The following is a 9,094-nucleotide window of genomic DNA, read 5'->3' as shown; positions in this document are numbered from 1 at the left end:
AGACTGCCTGAATGACTGAGCGCGTCCTCCATCAGGTTAAGTCATATTCATGAAAAAAAAAATTTAGTTTGTTCTAAGAGTAATGTTGTCGAAATATCCTAATATCTTTTCAATGTTTAAGGGTAACATACTCCCTTATGACTGGTGTCAGTGCTATAAAGGGGGGGAAGTCGTGGCCTAATGGTTAGAGAGTTGGACTCGTAACCCAAAGGTTGTTGGGTTTGAGCCTCGTACCAGCAGGGATTGTAGGTAGGGGGAGTGAATGTGCGCTCTCTCCCACCTTCAATACCATGACTGAGGTGCCCTTGAGCAAGGCACCAAACCCCCAACTGCAAAAAATGGCTGCCCACTGCTCCGGGTGTGTGTTCACAGTGTGTGTGTGTTCACTGCTGTGTGTGTTCACTTTGGATGGGATAAATGCAGAGCACCAATTCCGAGTATGGGTCACCATACTTGGCCACATGTCACATCACTTTGAGATAAAGTGAAACATCAGCTTCAGCTTTTCCCCCTGTCATTTATTCCAAACTTCACTGATGTCACTGCAGCTGTTGGCAGTTCAATATAGCTCCACCCTTGCGCCATAGCTCGTGACCGGACGAGCAGAGGAGTCGTTTTGAGGGGGAGGGGAGGTTAACGTTTTACGAGGGCACATGAATTAAAAAAAATAATGTGCACGGATTAATTATTTATAATAAACACTACAGTATTCCATCAAAAAATAAGAATTGTCAATTTAGATTTCATCCCGACTTTAAAGGTGCTGTATGTAGGATTGACACCGAGTGGTTGAACTAGGTATTGCAGTCTAAATTCTAAATATTGGAGAGGGTTTTTTTCACCCGGTCCCTCCTCCTCAGACTTGACGCACACGCAGGTTGCCAGATTGACGACACCAACACTTTCGTTTGCCAGCTTCCATGACTGAAATGAAATGCGCTGTGTTTCCCGCCAACTGGCAACCCGGGGTGCCGAAATACAATTGGGTAAACTGGCAGTGGGCGGGTTTCACAAACCAAAACAGAGACCGACATTCCGGCCCGGAACGCACATTTTCAAAGGAGAATAACAGACTGTAGCATTGTTTTTCAGATAAACAAATATGTTTCTTAAATATGTGCAAACATTATGGTATTTTTATGCTTTAGTAGAGTCAAAAACTTACATACAGCACCTTTAAGGGTTACTTGAAAATGACAGACAGGTGTATTAAAGCAGGTTTTGAACTGAAGTCTACGGCTGCATCCAAAATCAAATACTTCACTACTATATAGTAGACAAAAAACAGTATGTGACAGAAGAAGTATTTCCAAATTTACAGTACTCATAAAAGAGTAGTCAAAAGGTACCCGGATTACCCACTACCTCCGGCGTGATTCTGAAGTGTGCATACAATGGACACTTTACTATCCCATGAGGCCACAGGAGAGGATTTATGAATGGCAGTGACAAGACGCAACTGATGCTGGTAGGTCAAGTGACAATGACAACATGGCGAATGTAGTACGTCCAGGTACTTACTACATACATTCATACTACATAGAATGTAGTCTTTTTGCGGTTGTGAAATAATAATGACTTAATCAAAAAAGTATGTTTTTGGACGCAGCCCCCATGAAGGAAGCTTTCTAGGAGCAGGGTTAGCTATACCTGCTTTAGGGTTATAAGTAAGTGTCGATAACTTGAGGTGTATTAGTAAATACTTTGCAAAGCTATACCCACACATTTATGATTGGGGTTAATATTGGAACTTCTTGGGACTCAGGTGTTCAGCAGTTACCTTGTCTAGTGCCCACATACTGGAAATTTGTATGGTTCAGACTTCAAAGTTTTAATCTACCAGCCCAGATTGTTACCCACTAGTCTACACCATCATTATAAACATCATAAAAGCTTGTCTTATTTTCCTGTTCTTACCTTTTGAGTGATGGTTTTCCCGTTTGGTAGCTCCACAGCTAGGCCCAAGTCTGACAGCCTTGATTGTCCAGTAGGACGTTCTCTGGCTTCATGTCCCGGTGTAGTGAATGATGCGCTCCATCTCAATGCCAATCTCCCCAGTGTGGTAGATGTGGTACTTCAGATCCCCTCCATTCATCAGAGTCATGACCAGACATAGGTGGGTTGTCGTGTCAAATGCGTAGGCCAGATTCACCAGAAACAGGCTGTTCACCTTCTCCAAGATTTTTTTCTCCAGCAGAGCCATCTTTTCCCCACCTTTTTTCTTTAGTCGTTTCTGGTCCAGCTTCTTGCAGGCATACATCTGGCCCATGTGTTTGACCTGAACAGCACACACCTAGAGAGAGATTCAAATAACAGAGGAGAAATCAATGTTTTGAAATGGGCTAGATTTTGGCAGAATTCTAGATTTTGTACAAAGCAATACATTTCTGTTGTAATATGCTATTGAATATGGGACAACAGTGAGAATACTGTAAACACTTGAAAATCTATTCAGATAAAGGTAATTTTTAAAAGTGGATGTAGTCTTAGCAGTGTCTAGTCTTTTGATTTTGTGCACTAAATATTATGTCAAAGGTGCCCAGATGGTGCATTATTTCCTGGGGATTTTATTCCGTTTGGCATTTGTATTCCATTGTTCATCAAAGGATGTTTAGTGCTATGTCCAACTCAGTTGAAAAGTTGCATATTGTGTTTAGTTTTCGTCTTAAAGGTGAAGTGTTGAATTTCTGTGCCAATGGCATCTGAAAAATAGTTGTCCTATCTTCCATTGGTTGGAAAAACATATATTCTTGCCCCAAACTCACATCACAGGTTGAGCTAGAAGCTGGCGTGTTGGCCCACTGAAACCAACAGAGCAGTGTTTGATAGTGCCTCTGTTGGTGAAATCAATCTGTGAATGGCTTACTTATTAAACTGGGATAAGAGATTTTGCAACATGCATAACAGAACAACAAAATAACACAATTTATTTTCTAAATGCACATTCTTGGTCTTACTCTGTGCAACTCATCAGTGCATGTTATTCCACAGAAAAAGTGAAAAAGAAAGTAGTTTGTCTTCATAACATTTCATCAAAACATAATAGCCTTCTGTTCTTTGCCTTGTCTGATGATCTCATTAAGGCTGCACAGGCTACTGGATAACATTAACCAATGGCCTAAAAGCTACTTAGCATTTTTAGGAAACACATTGTAACAAAGTTCGTAGTCACAGGAAGGAGGAGGCGGGAACCGGCGAACATTTAAGATTTTAATAAAATAAACAAACACAAAATTAAAGTAAAGCGGCAGCCCCTCGCGGACGACTGCCGCACACAAAACACAAAATAAAGTCCAGGCCTGGTCCTCTCTCGTCTTTCACTGTCGTAACTCCTCCTTTTATCCTTACGGAGCTCCTCTGTGGGACTCGAGACCGGTGAGTGGTGCAGGTGTCGCTCATTATCAATTACACCACCGTTCCCACGGCTCTCGGCCCCGCCCCGCCCCCACTCGCCACACACATACTCAGTCTGGCTACAAACTGGAATGTAATACCCACATTTAATGACCTAATCCATTCCTAATGGATAAAATCCATTGTTCAAAAATCCAAAATGTCCTGCTCTACATTTGTTTCTCGTTGCTGCTTCACTCTGAAATCTTGAAATTGTCTAATTTAGGAAGTACAATGGGTTGCAAACAGCAATCCACATGGACCTTAACATAAAATTGAACCCATAACCTCTAATGGTTACCAAAAGGATTATAGAAAGCAACACAATTTCATAATAAACAATAAATTAACCTACATTCCGAAGACATGAATGTAACTATAGTTAAACTGAACAATAATTCAGAGACAACTCCAATTATACAACACTCTAAAGACAACTGACAACAATGAAAACAACAACAACCTTTATATATATATATATATATATATATATATATATATATATATATATATATATATATATATAATATATATATATATATGTGTGTGTGTGTGTGTGTAGGTGGCTGGCGTGTTGGCCCACTGAAACCAACAGAGCAGTGTTTGATAGTGCCTCTGTTGGTGAAATCAATCTGTGAATGGCTTACTTATTAAACTGGGATAAGAGATTTTGCAACATGCATAACAGAACAACAAAATAACACAATTTATTTTCTAAATGCACATTCTTGGTCTTACTCTGTGCAACTCATCAGTGCATGTTATTCCACAGAAAAAGTGAAAAAGAAAGTAGTTTGTCTTCATAACATTTCATCAAAACATAATAGCCTTCTGTTCTTTGCCTTGTCTGATGATCTCATTAAGGCTGCACAGGCTACTGGATAACATTAACCAATGGCCTAAAAGCTACTTAGCATTTTTAGGAAACACATTGTAACAAAGTTCGTAGTCACAGGAAGGAGGAGGCGGGAACCGGCGAACATTTAAGATTTTAATAAAATAAACAAACACAAAATTAAAGTAAAGCGGCAGCCCCTCGCGGACGACTGCCGCACACAAAACACAAAATAAAGTCCAGGCCTGGTCCTCTCTCGTCTTTCACTGTCGTAACTCCTCCTTTTATCCTTACGGAGCTCCTCTGTGGGACTCGAGACCGGTGAGTGGTGCAGGTGTCGCTCATTATCAATTACACCACCGTTCCCACGGCTCTCGGCCCCGCCCCGCCCCCACTCGCCACACACATACTCAGTCTGGCTACAAACTGGAATGTAATACCCACATTTAATGACCTAATCCATTCCTAATGGATAAAATCCATTGTTCAAAAATCCAAAATGTCCTGCTCTACATTTGTTTCTCGTTGCTGCTTCACTCTGAAATCTTGAAATTGTCTAATTTAGGAAGTACAATGGGTTGCAAACAGCAATCCACATGGACCTTAACATAAAATTGAACCCATAACCTCTAATGGTTACCAAAAGGATTATAGAAAGCAACACAATTTCATAATAAACAATAAATTAACCTACATTCCGAAGACATGAATGTAACTATAGTTAAACTGAACAATAATTCAGAGACAACTCCAATTATACAACACTCTAAAGCAACAATGCAACAATGAAAACAACAACAACCTTTATATATATATATATATATATATATATATATATATATATATATATATATATATATACAGTATATATATATATCTGTGGATTTGTTTGTGACTAGGTAGGAGGGGCAAATACTCACCTTTCAAAATCCTCCTTTCCCCAAAGTTCTGAACTCAGAAATATTTATCAGAGATGACCTGCTTCTCAAATTGCTTCTATTGCACAAATCTATCAAAGAATGGGCTGGTCTGATACTCAGTGAAAGGTTTTCCTCTTAGAATCTCTTGTGTGGCTTCTTTAACCTGTCCCATCATCACCTCCTCAAAGTCCTTCTCAGAGACGGCTTTACACTTTTTTATGTCCTCTGTCAGATTAGCCATGAAACTCTTGGAGTCAGCTTTGCAGAATTTGTTAATGATATTCTGCCTGGCTTTGTCTTTAGCACCTACTTACTTACTTATGCCTACTACCCCTTCTGGGGCATAGGCCGTTGACAAGGGATCTCCAAGGGTCTCTGTCCTGGGCTCTCTTCTCTAGTTGGTTCCAGGTCATATTCATGGTCTTTATATCTGCCTCCAGTTCTCGGCGCCATGTGTTTCTTGGTCTGCCTCTTTTCCACTTGCCCTGCAGGTTCCATGTTAAGGCTTGCCTAGTGATGTTATTTGCTGGCTTACGTAAGGTGTGCCCTATCTATCTCCAATGCCGTTTCTTGATTTCGTCCTCTGCCGGCAGCTGGTTTGTTTTCTGTCAGAGTCCGCTGTTACTGATGGTCTCTGGCCAATGGATATGTATCTTGCATAGGCAGTTATTGATGAAAACCAGTACTTTCTTGGTGATGGCAGCTGTAGTTCTCCAGGTTTCGGCGCCGTACAAAAAACTGTCTTAACGTTGGTATTGAAGATTCTGACTTTGGTTTTGACTGACAGTTCCTTGGATCTCCAGATGTTCCGCAGTTGCATAAATGTTGTCCGTGCTTTCCCTATCCGTGCCTTGACGTCTGCATCTGAGCCCTGTTGTTTATCGATGACGCTGCCCAGGTAAGTAAAGTCATCCACCTCCTCCAGAGCTTCTCCGTCAAGCATGATTGGGTTGGTGCTGGCTGTGTTAGTCTTGAGGATCTTATTCTTGCCCTTATGGATGTTGAGGCTTACTTGTGCGGAGGCAGATGCTACATTGGTCATCATCTCCTGCATCTGCTGCTGGGTGTGTGATAGTAGTGCCAAGTCATCTGCAAAGTCAAGGTCAGTTAGCCACTGGATTCCATGCCTACTCTGAGCTATGGAGGTCTTTATCATCCAGTCGATCGCCAGAAGAAAGAGAAATGACGCCGGTCCTCACTTGGAATGCCTCAGTGAGCTGCCCTCCATGTACCACTTTGCAATTTAGTCCCTCGTATGAGTTTCTGATAATGGTGGCGATTTTGTCAGGTATCACATAGTGCCGGAGCAGCTTCCACAAGGTCTCTCTATCCACACTGTCAAATGCTTTCTCGTAGTCCAGGAAGTTAATGTACAGGGGTGAGTTCCACTCTAATGACTGCTCAACTATGATTCGCATCGTCGCAATCTGATCAATACAAGATCAGACCTTGCGAAAGCCAGCTTGTTGGTCTCTTAATTTGAGCGTCGACAAGGTCTTTCATTCTGTTCAGCAGAACCCTGTTAAATACTTTCCCCGGCACTGATAACAGTGTGATCCCTCTGTAATTCGTACATTTACTGATGTCTCCTTTCTTTGGGATTTTGATAAGATATCCCTCTTTCCATTCGGCTGGTATTTGTTCCTCCTCCCAGATATTCTTGAAGAGTGGGTGGAGCATCCCTACTGTTGTTTCTATGTCTGACTTCAGAGCCGGCTGGGATGCTGTCTGGTCCTGCTGCTTTTCCATTTCTGATTGCTTGATGGCCTTCCTAATTTCCTCTCTTGTGGGTGGGGTGTCATTTATAGGCAGATCTGTGTCTGCCGGTTCGATGTCTGGTGGGTTTTGTGGTGCTGGTCTAGTCAAGAGCTCTTCAAAGTGTTCTACCCATCTTTTCCTCTGTTCTTGCTTTCCCCATGATTGTTTTCCCTTTCTTGTCCTTAACTGGACGTTCAGGTCTGCTGTACTTCCCTGCTAGCTTCTTGGTGATATCGTAAAGTTATTTCATGTTGCCCTCTCTTACTGCTTGCTCTGCTGTGGTTGCCAGGTCATCCATATACTTCTGCTTATCAGCTCTGAAGCTCTTCTTCGCTTGCTTATTTGCATCTGTGTGCTCTGCTTGTGCCTTGGCTTTCTCTGCTCTTGTTCGGCTGTTGTTGACGGCCATCTTCTTGTTCTTCCTCTCCTGAAACTTGGCCAGAGTGTCTACAGAGATCCACTCTTTGTGTTGGAGCTTCTTGGGGCCAAGCACTTCCTGGCATGTCGATGTAACTGCTTCCTTGATCCCTTTCCACTTGCTTTCAAGAGTACCCTCCTCCTCTTCCAGCAGGTCCTGTATGGCTTGGAACTTGTTATCAAGGGTTATCGTGAACTCTAGCAGCTTGCTAGTATATGTCAGGAAGGCGGTGTTGTACTTCTTTTGCGCCATGTGTGTAGCCATCCAGTTCTTCTTTAGCTTCAGTTTTAGCCTGGCCACCATGAGGTGGTGGTCCGAAGTCAGGTCCGCTCCTCTTTTCGCTCTCACATCTTGCATAGACCTTCTGAATTTCTTACTAATGCAAATGTGGTCGATCTGGTTCTTTGATGTGTGAACTGGAGAAACCCATGTGGCTTTGTGGATGTCCTTATGGGGGAAAATGGTGCCACCGATAATCAAGTTGTTCAATGCGCACAGGTCTGCCTGCCTCTCACCATTCTCGTTCCTATCTCCTAGCCCATGACACATTCGTCCCCGCAGTTATCCATTCCAATTTTGGCATTTAGGTCCCCCATCAAGATGGTGAGGTCTTTCTCAGGATACTTCTCCACGATGAACTGTAGTCTATCGTAGAACTGATCCTTGTTGACTTCATCGCTGTCATTGGTGGGTGCGTAACATTGAATGACGTTCATCGTGATCTTTTTCATCTTGGTGCGGAAGGATGCTGTAATGATTCTGGGTCCATGCGCGTCCCATCCTATGAGCGCTCTCTGTGCTTCTGTCAAAAGCATCAGTGCAACTCCTTGTGTGTGAGGGGCATTGTCCTCTTCATGTCCTGAGTGCAGTAGCATCTCTCCTGAGGCTAGTCGCTTTTGTCCAGATTGCGTCCATCTAGTCTCACTAACTCCTAGCAGGGCGAGGTTGTAATTCTTCATCTCCGCTGCTACTTCAAATGTTTTCCCTATCTCCCACATGGTTCTTACGTTCCATGTACCGATATTGGATGCTCTGGTCGAAAGAAGGGGGAGTATCAGCCTTGTAGCTTCCAGAGTCTTCCGGCTTTCACTACAGGGCGTCATAATCCTTGTTGAGGACCCATCACTTCCCAGGGCTGAGTTTTCGTGTTGATTCTTTTATTAGTGTTTCTGTAGCAGGGTGCATTTTACGGGATGGGGTTGCTAATCCTACGCCCAGCCCTTCTCCTTTACCCGGGCTTGGGGCCGGCAGGACCCCACCCATGGGGGTTCCTGGCGGAGTTCTTTAGCACCTGCCTCTGCCGTATTCCAGTCATTCAACTCATCCAGAAACTCTGCAGCGGCTAGGTATTCTGGACTGGAGGCTAGGAGGAACTGTCAGAAGCATGTCTTCCCAATGGGCTCCTGCTCACAGATGTCTTCAAAGTCCTTGGGAATAGTTGCATGCACCTCTGTACAATTCTCAAGTTTGGGAAGAATTAGGCTACACCTCCTTGTCATTTAAACTTTGTGCTTTCAGGTAGGCTGTGTTGGCCACCAGGTTGTCCCACATGGCCACCCATGTCACACATGGCTGTGGTGTGGTGAAGGGTCAACTATGTGATTCTGCAGGTAACAATGAAAGAGGCTTGAGATACGGGCAGAACAGTGGCAAGCTCTGATACACTGATGAGTCAAAAAGAATGAGGCTTCGGAGCCTCAGGTCGGAGTCTTCCCTGTGTCGTAATTGCTCAGTCAGAATTAAAAACCTCAGTAGGGATTTTCTCTTAAA

At 43.1% G+C, this 9,094-nt stretch overlaps 1 pseudogene; it reads right to left on the bottom strand.

Annotated features, from left to right (window-relative positions):
- Positions 1–8,894, bottom strand: part of LOC107557815 (G protein-coupled receptor kinase 7B-like) — a 15,103-nt pseudogene extending 6,209 nt beyond the window's left edge.
- Positions 8,895–9,094: the final 200 nt, after the last annotated feature.

The sequence above is a fragment of the Sinocyclocheilus grahami genome, unplaced genomic scaffold, assembly GCF_001515645.1.
Source record: "Sinocyclocheilus grahami isolate Dianchi unplaced genomic scaffold, SAMN03320097.WGS_v1.1 scaffold621.1, whole genome shotgun sequence".
NCBI classification, from domain to species: domain Eukaryota; kingdom Metazoa; phylum Chordata; class Actinopteri; order Cypriniformes; family Cyprinidae; genus Sinocyclocheilus; species Sinocyclocheilus grahami.
The sequence above is the reverse complement of the archived record's forward strand: the minus strand, read 5'-3'. Positions and strand labels throughout refer to the sequence as shown.